This window comes from Triturus cristatus, chromosome 4_1, assembly GCF_964204655.1.
Source record: "Triturus cristatus chromosome 4_1, aTriCri1.1, whole genome shotgun sequence".
Classification (NCBI taxonomy): Eukaryota; Metazoa; Chordata; class Amphibia; order Caudata; family Salamandridae; genus Triturus; species Triturus cristatus.
The window spans coordinates 718,177,674-718,192,303 of NC_140585.1; positions in this window are offsets into that span (position 1 = coordinate 718,177,674).

Sequence of the window (14,630 nt, forward strand, 5' to 3'; positions counted from 1 at the left end):
TCAGTTGGGCAAGTGGATTGCTTGCGCTCACATGGAAGAAGCAAGTGTGTTCCAGACCACAGGACACTGTACTTTGAAGCACCTGCCTTCCTATTTCTGCCTATTAAACTTTATCCAGTAGAATGGCAGGTGTGTTGCACTTTCTTAGATTACTGGCTGATGAGTAATGAACAGTAAACATATTTAACTAATCAGGACACTTGTGTCAAAAAGCTGTAAGGGACACTGCGAAGTTTTAAGAATACAAAATACGCCTTTTCCGTATGATCACCCCCAGAGTTTTCACCTTTTTCTGTATTCTGTTTTTGGGTTAAACTACTTAATATCGACCCTCGGGAATATTCACCTACAGGAATATCATGGAGAGAATTTCAAGGGACAAAACATGAAAAGGTAAGTGCATTTAGGGAAGTATATATTTACTATTCTTAACAGTTCAATCTGCAGACCCACGCCATCAAGTCCTTCCACAACGTTGGATTCTCCTACATCGCCCACCGCCTGACTTCCCACTAGCAAGACAAACAACTCTGATCTACTTCCCTCGCCCTCATACACGTCCCCCACATCGGGTGGAACCACACTGGGGGTAGCTCCTTCTCCTACCTCGCCGCCATGTCTTGGAACAACTTCCCACTCCAAACCTCTACCTCACTTGATAACTTCAGAAAGGGACTCAAGACCTGGCTTTTTGACTAAGGTTCAGCACTCCTCAGCGTCTGGATACATCCGGGGTGATAGGACGTGCTATACAAATACTGACAGATTGACTTATTGATGACACCACATCTATGTAATTGAATATATATATATATTCACTGAAAAAAACAAAGGTTTTGGACATGTTATAGTTAGTTGGACATCTCACTCGTACAAAACCATAGAAATTCCCCTGTTATAGTTAGTTCAGCTAACTATAACTCGCAAACCCGCAATGCACTGCTGATGATGTCACATATTACATCATTCATGACATGGTCAGTGACATCACTGATGACATCTCAAATGACATCACTGATGACATCACTGATGACATCATGCAGTGGCTGTGTGTTTCTGTAAAGTTTACATTTGTTATATATATATATATATATATATATATATATATATATATATATATATATATATATATATATATATATATATATATATGCCAAGCTGTATTGAAGAATGAGTGGGTGTATAAGTGTCTGTATAATGGATTTAGAAGGTACGTGACTGACTGTATAAATGAGTGATTACATGTGTCTTACTGAATGCATGGGTTAGTGACTAAACTGTGTGAATGTCTGTATCAGTCTGTCTGTTGTTGTGTAACCTGCTGCATGGGTTGCTCAGTAGCTACATAAGTGTCTCTACGGATTATTGATTGGTTGCCTGAGCATTTGTATGGGAGAATGAGTGAGTCTGTGGGTGGGTGAGAGGTGTCTGGCTCTGTGCATAGGTGTGAGTGGTTGATTCTCTGGGTGTATGGGTTGAAAAGTGCATGTGGAAACAGCTGTATGGGTGGGTGAGTGTGTGTATGAGTGTTGGTAACTGAATGGATGTCTCAGTGGTACATGAGCAAGTAACTACATTTGTAAAATACAGTGTATGTGCGAGTTGAAGTATATAAATAACTATACATGAGAGTCAATGATTGTGAGAGTGGCTGTATGGATGAGTGTGTACTTGTATCAGTGATTACATAAGAGACTAAGTATGCGTTAGTATCTGTATAAATGCGTAAGGTGGTGTGTGTATAACTGTATAGGTGAGTAAATGGGAGTGTGATTGATTCTTTGCGTGACTGACTTGGTGTGTGAATAACTCCATGGATTAGTGGCAGTGTGTGAGTGTCTGTATAGATGTATGAGTGCATATGATGAAGTACTGGGTATTTTAGACCCAGCGGTGCAGGGGCACACACCCTATGACTTCTGGGTTCACCCTGTTCCGGACCTACAGAAACACAGAGTCTTCTGGGTGAAGTCAAAGAATCGTTTATTGGCTGCAGACCAATGACAGGTATCCTAGAAGTACAACAGCGTGTATGTTCTCAGGAGACTGCTGAAAATCATAGGAACGGACTTCGTCTTAAATACGCTTTTTCCTGCCTCAAGCATACATTCCTAGGTTTTATGATACGGCAATATGCAAGTGTACATTACAAAGAAAAGGCAGAGTCATGATGACCATCCCACATTCCAGTTCGGCCAGCCCACAATGATTTACACGGTAAGGTTCAGATCCCACATTTGAAGTAAAGAGACCCCCCAATAAACATGAGCATCTCCTGTTTTGGGAAACAAGTCATAAAGCAGGAACAAGCAGGTGTGGAAGAGATTAGCCGGGGGCTTGTGTAGGATGAAAAGGGTTTTATGATGGGTCGAGCCCTGATGCTAATCACAGGTGGACGGAGGAAGGGGAGCTCGTGAGACCGGTTTGACCCGGGGCAGCAGAGCCAGCTGCCCAGGTCACAGAGAAGTCAGAGGGAAAGCCCATGTACTGTGAGGCCCGTATTAACTCCATCATAGCCTATGTGAGGGCAATGACAAGATGGCCACTGCTTCCAAAATGGAACCCGCGTAGTGAAGCCGAATGACGTGTAAACAGTGCGTTTATAGCTAGAACGATCTATAAAGCACTCGTATATGCCGCATTTACCATTTGCGGTTCGCTAATACCAAGATAGACAGGGGTAGGGCCTTGTCCCCTACGCGGTTCCGAATATTAAAGTACGACAGACCCTCCTTTTGCCCTTACATAGGCAATCATTATACTCATCTTAATCCGAGTCTAGGTCAATGTTCACAAAGTCATGGAGATGTTGCTGTAGCATCATCCTATTACTTAGCTCGTCCCTCGATACAGGTTTCCTTACACATAAGGTAGCACAGAGGCCACATATCGCGGGAGCACACTGTATGCACAGACAGAACAGGAAAAGAATGGCTAAGATCATTCCAATGATCATCAGAACTTTCCAACCCCAGGCAGATATCAGTTCCCAGAACCATCCCATCAGTGACCAATCTCCCTTATCCACGTGTATGGCTTCAGATATTTTATGGAGTTTGGAGATGGCTTGATACACTGTTGGAGCATTATCTGGTATGAAAATGCAGCAACTGGATTGGATGACCTTGCATACCCCACCGCGGTCTGCAAGAATAATGTCTAGAACCATGCGGTTCTGCAGAGTCATAAGGCGATCCGCTTGGAGCTCAGCTGTCAAATTACTAAGGGCACCAGCCGTTACATTGACAGTGGATTCAACCACACGAGTCAGCTGTCTCAGGTTCCTACTATTGACCATAGGTCCCCAAAACGGCAGGAAACCCAAGAAGAAGTCTCCTGCTTCCTGACCGGCAGTGTCCTCCTTACTAATCACACCTCTCACAACTCTGGTCTTGTGATAATCAGAGGCAGCAGTAAATGTCGGCGGTAGCAAGTTCGCAATATAACATGTGCCCGAGAAATCAGGGGGCAACCACGTATATGCTCGGTCATGACAGATGAAATATGTGCCCTTAGCAGCCAAAAACGCAGGGGAAAACTGTGACGGGAAAGTGTACGTTTCAGTACAGTCACTTCTTCCCAGTTGAGCTCTAGGATTCTGACCGTTACCCTGTAAGCAGAACCGACCCATGTGGGGTACGACCCAGATTGGAGATGAGATTTTTCGCTGTCTTTCACCCAGACTAATACTATACCCCGTCGCGTTCCATCCTACATAAGGTCTCAACTCTTCTTTGGGAATGGATGAGTATGCATCGATATCCCTACTCATATCGGCAACTCCTTTCATCAAAGCCTTATTATTGGTGATGGGTCTGATGGAACGCGGTTGGCGAGGGGAGTATGTATCTAGAGCATAGAGAAACATGGTTTGGAATGCCCATGACGATCCATTGTAACTGTATGGCAGCACCAGGTAGGGAATACCTTTGTTAATGGTATGTGGCATTAACCCACACACCCAGCAATTGGTCGTATTCATTACCAGTTGGTGCTGGTGCAGGAGCTGGATAAACGAATTATTTACGAACTCTGATCGTCTGGTCTGTTCGTGCTCAGGCAAAGGGTGAAAAGAGTGAGAGGAGGCAGTAGAAAGAGATATAGGCTGTTGAGTGGGTGCAATGGGCTTTTGAGCGGAGAAAAACACAAACCCTACAATAAACATCATGATACTACACAGTGTAAAAAAGCACAAAAAGACAAAACATTTACTTTTTACAATTCTACACATCCTGGCTTTAAAGTTCATTTCCTCAATCGGTCTCTCCATCTTACAAAACTCCATCCTCTACTCGGGCCGATCGCGGTGGATGAGTTTCTTCTGCTAAGGAGTACGCCTGTCAGTCCAGGGAAACGCCCTAGACCAACCAGAACCGTCGACCTAGCGTCTTCGGCCTGTACCCCAAAGTCTTGGCACCGCGACCCTGCGGCAGAACCCGGATGGTGGTTCGAAAAACAAAAATCAAGAAAGTCCTTCAGATGGGAGAGCAAAAAATGTCAAAAGGGAAATAATGAGGAAATCTTTATTTGTCCATGGGCCTAGGTCTCAAATTATAGCGGAGACGGCCAGGTGCTGTTTGGTCTTGAAACAAAAGTTCAGGCTCAGTGGTGTCCAGTCGACTTGATGGTGGCACAGCTTCCTGCAGAATATTGTCACTCTCTTGGTCTGAAACTGTGCCTCTTAAGCGGGCGTCACTGAATGGTACAAAGCGAGGTACAATGTCTGTCTCTGAGTCGGCGATACCCTCCTTGACCCACTGGTCATATGGCAGAGGCAAGGGAACTACCTTGCAGTGAGTACCATGAATCCAGTGTTTCTTCCCTTTCACTCGCACTGCTGATCTTGTCGAAAGAAGAACAAGATGAGGGCCGATCCAGCGAGGCTCGTCGTTGCTCTTGCGCTGGAAATTTCGGACCAGGACCCACGTACCAGGGTTGATAGGGTGTCCAGGAGGTTCAGAGGCTTGGGGAAGAGTATCATGTACCTGTTGGTGCAAAACACGCAGTTTAACAGTCAAATCATACAGGTAATCGAGCAGTACTGGATGCTCTATTTCGCTAAATTTCGCCGGTCTTGGCACGCCCCATACATTAGCCGGGCGGCCAAAGACGACCTCATAAGGGCTAAGTCCCACTCGTGAGTGTATGGTCATTCTGGTGGACAGGAGTGCTAGGGGCAGAGCGTCAGGCCATTTAAGACCAGTGCTCGCCTGGATCTTGGCCAGCTTGAGCTTCAAGGCTCCATTGTAGCGTTCTACTAATCCAGCTGATTGGGGGTGATTTGCAGCGTGGAACTTCTGCTTTATCCCTAGCCCTTCACATACATTCTTCATCACTTTACCCACAAACTCACTTCCGTTATCACACCACACCATTCTTGGCATCCCAAACCTAGGGAAAAACTCCTTCACAAGGGCTTTGGCTGTGGATAGGGCAGTGTTATCTTTCAGAGGATAAGCCTCAATCCATTTTGAGAAAGCACAAACAACCACCAGTACATATTTCAGGTTGTTGCATCTTTCCATGTGAATAAAGTCCAGCTGCAAAACTTCAAATGGACATGATGGGGGTGCAAAGTGACCAGCCGGAGTTGGGGTTCCCCTACCAGGGTTGTACTTCAAGCATACTATGCAATTCTTGACCACGTTCTCTGCACACTTGGGAATCCCAGCATTCTGCCATACTGGAGCCAACAACTTGCATATACCTTTCGTACTGATATGTGCCATTCCATGCGCCATAGTAACCACTGGAAGCACATATGCATCAGGCAACAACCATCGCCTATGTTCTGTCAGGTCAGTCCAGCAACCATTCTCATCCAACTTACCCATACTTTCTCTCCACTTGCTTAACTCTTCCTCTGTGGCTTCAGCTTGAAGCGACTTCACACTCTCTATTGTGTTCTCACACATTCCCACATCATTAACCCATCTTGCGGGACCGGCAACATACATTCTAGTCCTCACATTCTGTGCTGTTTCTCTCGCGGTCTCATCAGCAAACGCATTCCCACGTCCAACATCATCTGTGACTTTCCTGTGCGCACTACATTTCATGATCGCAACTTGCAACGGTAGGGTCAGTGACTCAAGGAGATCATTCACCAACTTGCCATTCTGAATTTGAGCTCCATGCGACGTCAGGAACCCACGCTCTTTCCACAAACGCCCAAAATTATGAGCCACGCCAAAGGCGTACTGGCTATCTGTGTATATGTTCACTCTCAGTCCTTCAGACAACACACATGCTCTCGTGAGGGCGATTAATTCTGCTGCTTGGGCTGAATTATGTGGCACTCGTGCAGTTTCCACGACCGTGTGCAAAGTCGTGATAGCATATGCAGCAGTCGTGTCACCATTAGGGAGCTTGAAACAGGACCCATCTACCCATAAAGTGCCATCACACTCAGTCAGGGGAGTATCTTTCAGATCTACTCTCCCTTTCGTCTCTTCTTCTGTTCTGAACAGACAGTCATGTTGCTCAATCTCATCTGAGTCTGCCGGAATTGGCAACAATGTAGCTGGATTCAGCGTATTGCATCTCTTTATGTGTATGTGATTAGCTAACAATGTAAGTTCGTAGCCCGATAATCGTGCACTAGTCAAGTGTTGTGTCTTGGTTCTATTTAATAATGTGTCTACAGCGTGTGGAACCATAACAATCAATGTGTTGTCCATTACCAAACCAGCAGATTGTCGGATAGACATCGCTGCAGCAGCTGTCGCTCTCAGACAGCTTGGCAATGCCCTCGCTACAGGGTCCAAGGTAGATGAAAAATATGCGCATGGGCGCGGTCTGTCGCCAAAAGGCTGTGTTAACACTGACAACGCACATCCATCTTTCTCGTGCACATACAATGTAAAAGGCTTACTGTAGTCGGGAGTACCCAACACAGGTGCTGAACATAATGCATTACGCAATTCCACGAAACTTTTCTGGCACTCTTCAGACCATGGGATAGGATTCGGTGTGTCTTTACATGTTAAAGCTAACAAAGGTTTCGCCAATAAAGAAAAACTAGGGATCCAATGCCTACAGTATGAAGTAATGCCCAAGAAAGCACGTACTTCTCTCTGTGTTTTTGGCACCCTCAACTGTGCAATAGCTTGAATTCTCTCTGGGGTCAGTTTCCTTCCCTCCTTCGATAAGAGATGACCTAAGTAGGTCACTTCTTGTCGACAATATTGCAGCTTAGAGAGAGACACTTTGTGATGGAAAGCGGATAAATGACGCAATAGTGACAATGTGGCGTCTTTACAAATCTTCTCAGTATCCGCGGCGATCAGTAAATCGTCCACATATTGAATCAGGATAGCGCCACTAGGTAAAACAAGTGCATCAAGCTGCGCTTTCAGAGCCTGACTATATATGGATGGACTCTCACAGTAGCCCTGGGGAGCGCGTTTGAAGCGGAAGCTTCGGCCTCCCAGACTAAAACCAAAAATATCTCTGCTCTCTTCTGCAATTGGGATACTAAAGAAAGCGTTCTTTAAATCGATCACTGAAAACCATGCAGCAGAGGCTGGAATCATCGTTAACAAGGCAGTTATATCGGGGACAACCGGAAACTGTGGCACAACAATCTTATTAACCTCTCTAAGATCAATCACAAATCTGTAAACAGGTGGCTGTGAAGGGTCCGTTCGTTTTAAGACAGGTAAAATCGGACTATTGCAAACGTTGCCTCTTGTCTCTTCGATCACACCCTTATTAATCAAGTCGCTGACAATGTCTAACAATGCTTTCTGCCCTTCATTAGAGATCTTGTACTGGGGAATACGTGGCAGTCTGACATTAGCCTTTAGAGTCACCACATATGGCGGTATTTCCAAGAGGCCCACATCATTGGGACCAGTAGCCCAAAGGGCATCCGGAAGGGATAACAATTCAGGTGGCATCGTGTTTTTAGACAAATACATTGGGGAAACCACTTTCTTGCCTAATGTAAGTTGTACTCCTGAAGGAGAACAATACAGTGTAGCGTGCAATCTTTTCAACAAATCTAATCCCAGCAAATTCTCACCACAACCTGTTGTCAGGATCAGGGGCGCTTTCAGCTCGCAAGGTCCAACAGAAAGTGACATGGGACTGGAAATCGGGTTCCTAACTGGGGCGCCAGAAAAACCTACTGAAACATTTATATCGCCAGACAAAGGTGCGCCAGGGAGTCTTGAATGCATGATTGAACTCTTTGCAGCACCAGTGTCTAGCAGAAAAGGCTCCGTTACATTTGCTGTAGTCACCTCAACATACGGTCCACTCTGATCCACTGGCACTGAAACAACTCCCTCTCTCTGTCTATGGCTGTCCTAGTAATCATTACTTTCTGCATCACCGTCTTCTGCATAATAATCATTATTATAATACTGAGCCGTATTGCTAATCGCGTTAGCTTGCTGATCAAAGCTATTGATGGTACTTTGAGGCGGCAGAGGACGCGCGTTCTGGGGAACACTTCCACGCCCTCGGCCTCTAGGAGCTTGCTGACCACCCCTTCCTTTTGCGCCATACGCATTACCGTTCCGCTGCATTAACTTAGGGCAACTGTATTTAAAATGACCTTCCTCTTTACAGTACGAACATTGGTTGGGACCTACAGGGACGCGTGGTTGGTAATACCCGTTCATTTGCTGATTGTTCTGAAATTGTTGGGGTTGGTGATAGACACCTTGGGGTTGTCTATAATTATTACCACCTCCACGTGGCGGATAGGCCTGCTGTAAAAGGACCTTTGTCTTTAGTTCCTTCGTTTTCTTCTCCGTTCTATCTTTCTCGTCTTTATCTCTATTTTCATAATACTGTGCAGTAGCCAGTATTTGTGCTGAAGAGGAAACGGCCCAAGAACTCTCTGAATCTTTCAACTTTTTACACAGGTCAGGAAGTAAATTCTGCACAAACTTATCCACAAACAACCGTTGTCCACCCTCAGTACTCATATCCTGCCCACTGTGGTCAATAAACGTTTCCTCAAACCTAGTAAAGAAGTCTGACACTGTCTCATCCTTCTTCTGCTTGCATGCAGATAACTTATCCCAATTTACGCGCATCGCAGGCATTATTGTCTTCATATACGTGATGATTCTACCAGGGAGTTCAGCTACTAAAGGTTCTGGTTTCGCGCCACCCGTTTGTCTAGCATCAGCAGCAACAATGTTAGCCCATGTATCCCCTAGTTCTGCATTGTGATCTACATTACGAATTGATCCCCATAGAGGCTGTGGAACAACATTACCAAACAACATGTCTATGTCGGCCAGATTCATAATGCATGACCCTGCCGTCTGTGACAACTCTTTATAATAACCTGCTGGGTTTTTACGGGGATCAGGCAAGGACTGCTTAAGCGCTAACACCTCAGAGCGCTTCCATGGAACATGCACCCAAACACGCTGGAAATGCGCTGCCACAGCGGGGTTACCACCGGCAGCTGCAACCGCTTCCTTCCATACCGGGGGAACTTCTCTCATAGGGTATTGTCGCGCTTTTGCCTTTTTCCCCACAAGGACCTCTTGTTCAAACAATGACTGTTGGCAATCGTCATTCCTTAAGGACAATACAACCGCAACTGCTTTATCTACTTCGCGGTCCACAATTATACCAGTTCCAAAATCGAACCTCACTCTACACAATTCCTGCGGATTTGGATTTCTACCACTATCCTCCAATTCTTCACAGAGAATTTCACACATTTTCTCAAACACATATCTCTGTTTCGGGGCATCCCATTGATGGAAAGTGTTGACAACTGATTCCACATCGTACAGTGAAGGAAAAACGATCCATCTACGCGCCATGTGGTCTATTACCTTTTTCTCATCGGGGTTAGGCAATTGGCTGCGCAACTGCTTACGCTGTACACCAGGGGTTGCACCAGATGACCCAAAGAGAGGAGACATTAATGTAGTAACCACATTAGCTAAGCGCTGTCGCGCTGAAGGAGAAGCTGAGGCGAGAACAGGGGGAAAAACAGAGGGAAGAAAAGAGGATGTAGAGACAGGTACTGGAGTGGTGGAAGGAAGAGTGTCAAGGGAGGCAGTTGCTGAAGTAGGCAAAGTCGCAAGAAGTGCGGGGGCAGTTGGAAGCACAACTGGCGGCGCTTGAGAGGACTGCGCTACAGGAATAGGAACTGGCTGAAAAGCAACTGGCGGTTGCGGCAAGGCTTGCAGTATATGCACTGGAGGCGGCATATTTACAAGCTGAGGAGGCGTCGTGGCAGTTTGAGCATACGGGGGTGGCGAACTCAACAAATGTGACATCAGGGGATCTTTCTCCTTCTCTTCTGACTCATCCTGCTTAGAATGAGGCAAAGCTGGGTAACATTTGTCAATCCCTAACTTGCGCTGCCTATGCAATTGCTCACTCATTTGCTCCTCTTCATTGTCTTTAAATTGTACAGCTGCTTGCATTACTGACATACCTCTCTCTCTCTTATTCTTTTTCGCTAACTTAATTTCCTTCTGTTTGGCTTCCTTTCGCCATAAGCGGAAAGAGTCAAACATCGCCGGCCGGGCTTTCTTCTTGAACAATTTAATTTCCAAATTATCTAAAATATCAGTATCAAAACTACCATTTTGGGGCCATTTTAAAACACCATCTTTCCTAGTGTAGTGGATCCACACTTCGTTATATGCAATGGGGCCTACGCCATGTTTCACATAGAGCTCATAAGTTGGAGTTCCAACCGGAGGAACCGGACATGATTCCTCGAGCTGGAAATCTTTTCCACAACCCAAACAAAATAATCTACCAAATAGTCCAGAACCAGGCATCTTCGCTCACTAGTCTAGATCCAAACGTCAAAGGATTATCGAATACGATATTCTCGTGAATACACGAATCCTCTGGCTTTGGGGTTTGCAAACACCAAATCACCAATTACCAAATCAAATCAAACGATCCCGAGGGATACCAAAACAAATGGGAGACGCTCCACTTATACTTAACTGAATATTGCTGATCGATGACGTCACCAGAAGACTCTCTCGATTGTTTCGCTCTCTCAAACTCGTCAAGGGTCCAAAACAGGTCGATTAATCAGGGCAGCAGTCCTTCGTAGCCGTCGGGACGCGGAGAACCTCGCAGAAAAGACTTTCGGACCACGTCGACATGCAGGGGTCGATGAAGTGGCGGCCTTCCTCCGGAATTTCCACACGAAGCTCCTCACGAACCTCTGGCTTGGACTGGTACCGCTGAAATCGTCCCGAGTTGGGCGCCAAACTGAAGTACTGGGTATTTTAGACCCAGCGGTGCAGGGGCACACACCCTATGACTTCTGGGTTCACCCTGTTCCGGACCTACAGAAACACAGAGTCTTCTGGGTGAAGTCAAAGAATCGTTTATTGGCTGCAGACCAATGACAGGTATCCTAGAAGTACAACAGCGTGTATGTTCTCAGGAGACTGCTGAAAATCATAGGAACGGACTTCGTCTTAAATACGCTTTTTCCTGCCTCAAGCATACATTCCTAGGTTTTATGATACGGCAATATGCAAGTGTACATTACAAAGAAAAGGCAGAGTCATGATGACCATCCCACATTCCAGTTCGGCCAGCCCACAATGATTTACACGGTAAGGTTCAGATCCCACATTTGAAGTAAAGAGACCCCCCAATAAACATGAGCATCTCCTGTTTTGGGAAACAAGTCATAAAGCAGGAACAAGCAGGTGTGGAAGAGATTAGCCGGGGGCTTGTGTAGGATGAAAAGGGTTTTATGATGGGTCGAGCCCTGATGCTAATCACAGGTGGACGGAGGAAGGGGAGCTCGTGAGACCGGTTTGACCCGGGGCAGCAGAGCCAGCTGCCCAGGTCACAGAGAAGTCAGAGGGAAAGCCCATGTACTGTGAGGCCCGTATTAACTCCATCATAGCCTATGTGAGGGCAATGACAAGATGGCCACTGCTTCCAAAATGGAACCCGCGTAGTGAAGCCGAATGACGTGTAAACAGTGCGTTTATAGCTAGAACGATCTATAAAGCACTCGTATATGCCGCATTTACCATTTGCGGTTCGCTAATACCAAGATAGACAGGGGTAGGGCCTTGTCCCCTACGCGGTTCCGAATATTAAAGTACGACAATGATAGAGTTGTATTCATGAGTGACTGCATGTATGAGGAACTGTATGGGTGAATGAGTGGATGTGTGTCTAGATGTAGGAATCAGTCAGTGCGGATGTAGTAACTGGTATTGGTGTGTCGATGGTTTTGAAAATGATACTCTATATTTTAGAGTGAATGTATCAAAGGTTATATTAGAGTGTGAGGAGATGCATCAGATTTTCACATGGATGATGTAATCAGTGATGTCATTTGAGATGTCATCAGTTATGTCATCAGTGATGTCACTGATCATGTCATGAATGATGTAATATGTGACGTCATCAGCAGTGCATTGCGGGTGCGCCAGTTATAGTTAGCTGAACTAACTATAACAGGGGAATTTCTATGGTTTTGTACGAGTGAAATATCCAACTAACTATAACATGTCTGAAACCTATGTTTTTTTCAGTGAATTTCTAAGGTTTTTTTAAAGGCTAATTTCTAACTATAACGTGTCTGAAACCTATGTTTTTTTCAGTGACTTTCAATGTTTTTTTAAATGCCGTGTCCTGCCACACATGCAGAGGCTCATGGAGGACATGCAGTGGATGGATGCGTAAAGGATGGCACCCACCCCTGAACATGAAATGTAGCAGGGATCTACCATGCCCTTCAGATCCTCATCATGGCATTGCTGCCACAAGGCATGGCGCAGATGAATGTTGCTGCCCCCACACCCTTCACATCTCTGCCCCCTGGTGTGTTAGTGCCTCACAGTGCGGCAGGCATATCCACTGTGCTCCTGAAGTGTCAGTGGCACACAGTGCAGAAGACAGTCCATCACCGTCCACTGATGTGTCAGTGGCACACAGTGTGGAAAACAATCCACTTTAGTCAACTCATGTGTCAGTGGCACACAGTACCGCAGCTGGTACAGAAAAACACACAGGTGGGGCAGTGCACACATATGAGGACGATGACGTGGATGGGTTTGAGATCAGAAGAAGGCACTACCATTCATTTCCGCCACCTGGCCTGTTTATCCTTGGTGCCACACATGGTCCCACAACCTTCCATTGTCCCACGTTACACTCTGATGCACTCACCTTGGTTTGCGACATGGCCTGCCATATCCTCTTCGATGACCAATGACACGGCGACCTCACTGGAGACTGTACCCTTCCAGTTCTGCGGTACCTGTCATCCCCGGATGGACTCTGGTTCGCCCTCCACAAGCCCATATTGTGAAGTGTGCTTGTCCTGTCCCTCTACCGCTCCAGCTACTAAACTCCACTGGATGTGCAATAAACATCCAGTGAAGCAGTACTGTGTTATGTCTTACCTAATTTATGGATGACTATGTGGAAGAATGTAGAGACAGTGATTCACCTTACGTCAATGATGCTCATCTAATGGGATGCCAGTCACAGTATGCTACATAGCCTATTGTGTTTCTGGTGCCGTAAACACTACAATGGGGACACACGCACTAGTCACTTCCTTGTCCGGACATGTCCTGAACCACGCCCAGAGCCCCAGAGTCATTGTGGCTATCCCTGTCCTGTTCCATCGTACGCCACGCCACTCCGATTACGTTCCGACATTGGCCCCACATAGCTACATGTCGCAGGCGTACTCACTGTTGGTGTGCATATCAGTAGTCTAGTTGTCAACATGTCATGGCCACTCCCTGACGACAGGTGTGCACACACACCACACCCATCCGGCACATGCGTCACAGGCCATGTGACCAAGCAAATTTAATGGATCGACAACGTCACATCCTTAATTGCCGGTGGTGACTGGATGGCCGATGCTCCACGGGTCTGAATCATAAAGAGTCCATGAAAAGTTGCGCAGAGGGTTAGTTGCACCCTGAGCTATATGGCCGTCACGGGTCTACCACCACGTGGCGCGGACTTGAGTTGTACAGGGTTAGTGCCACCTGAAGCTGATGTGGCCAGCAGGGGCCTACCACCACATGGTGCGGACTTGAGTTGCACAGGGTTAGTCGCACCCTAAGTTGTATGGCCATCAGCGGCCTACCACCACGTGGCGCTGACTTGCGTTGCACAGGGTTAGTGGCACCAGAAGCTGATGTGGTCTCCGCCATTGATGACTCAGGACTTAGCGACATGTGTGGGATCTGCTTGGCCAATGAGCGGGTCAACATAATGTGCATCAAGCCATAGTGGCGGGAACGGGCCCTGGAGCTTTCACGGGCATGTGGAGTGCCCACTGGCAGACTCTCCGTTGGCAGCAGGTAAATATTTGGTCATAGATGCGCAGGGGCGGTTGTGTCTCTCTCTCTCTCTCTCTCACTTCCCTCTCTTCCCTCTCTCTCTCACTCTCTTCCTTACTTTCTTCTATCTCTCTCACTCTCTCTCCCTTCTCCCTTTCTCACTTCCTTCCTTTCCTTCCCTTTTTTCTTTCTCTCTTTCTCTGTGTCTCACTCCTTTGATATGCGCATTACACACATCCTTATTTTGTGCTTTATTTTCTAAGCCTGGGCAAAGCACTACGCTACGCTCGCGTAGTTTGCGAAGTTCGCGCTACTTCGCACAGTGCGAACTGCACGTAGCACAGT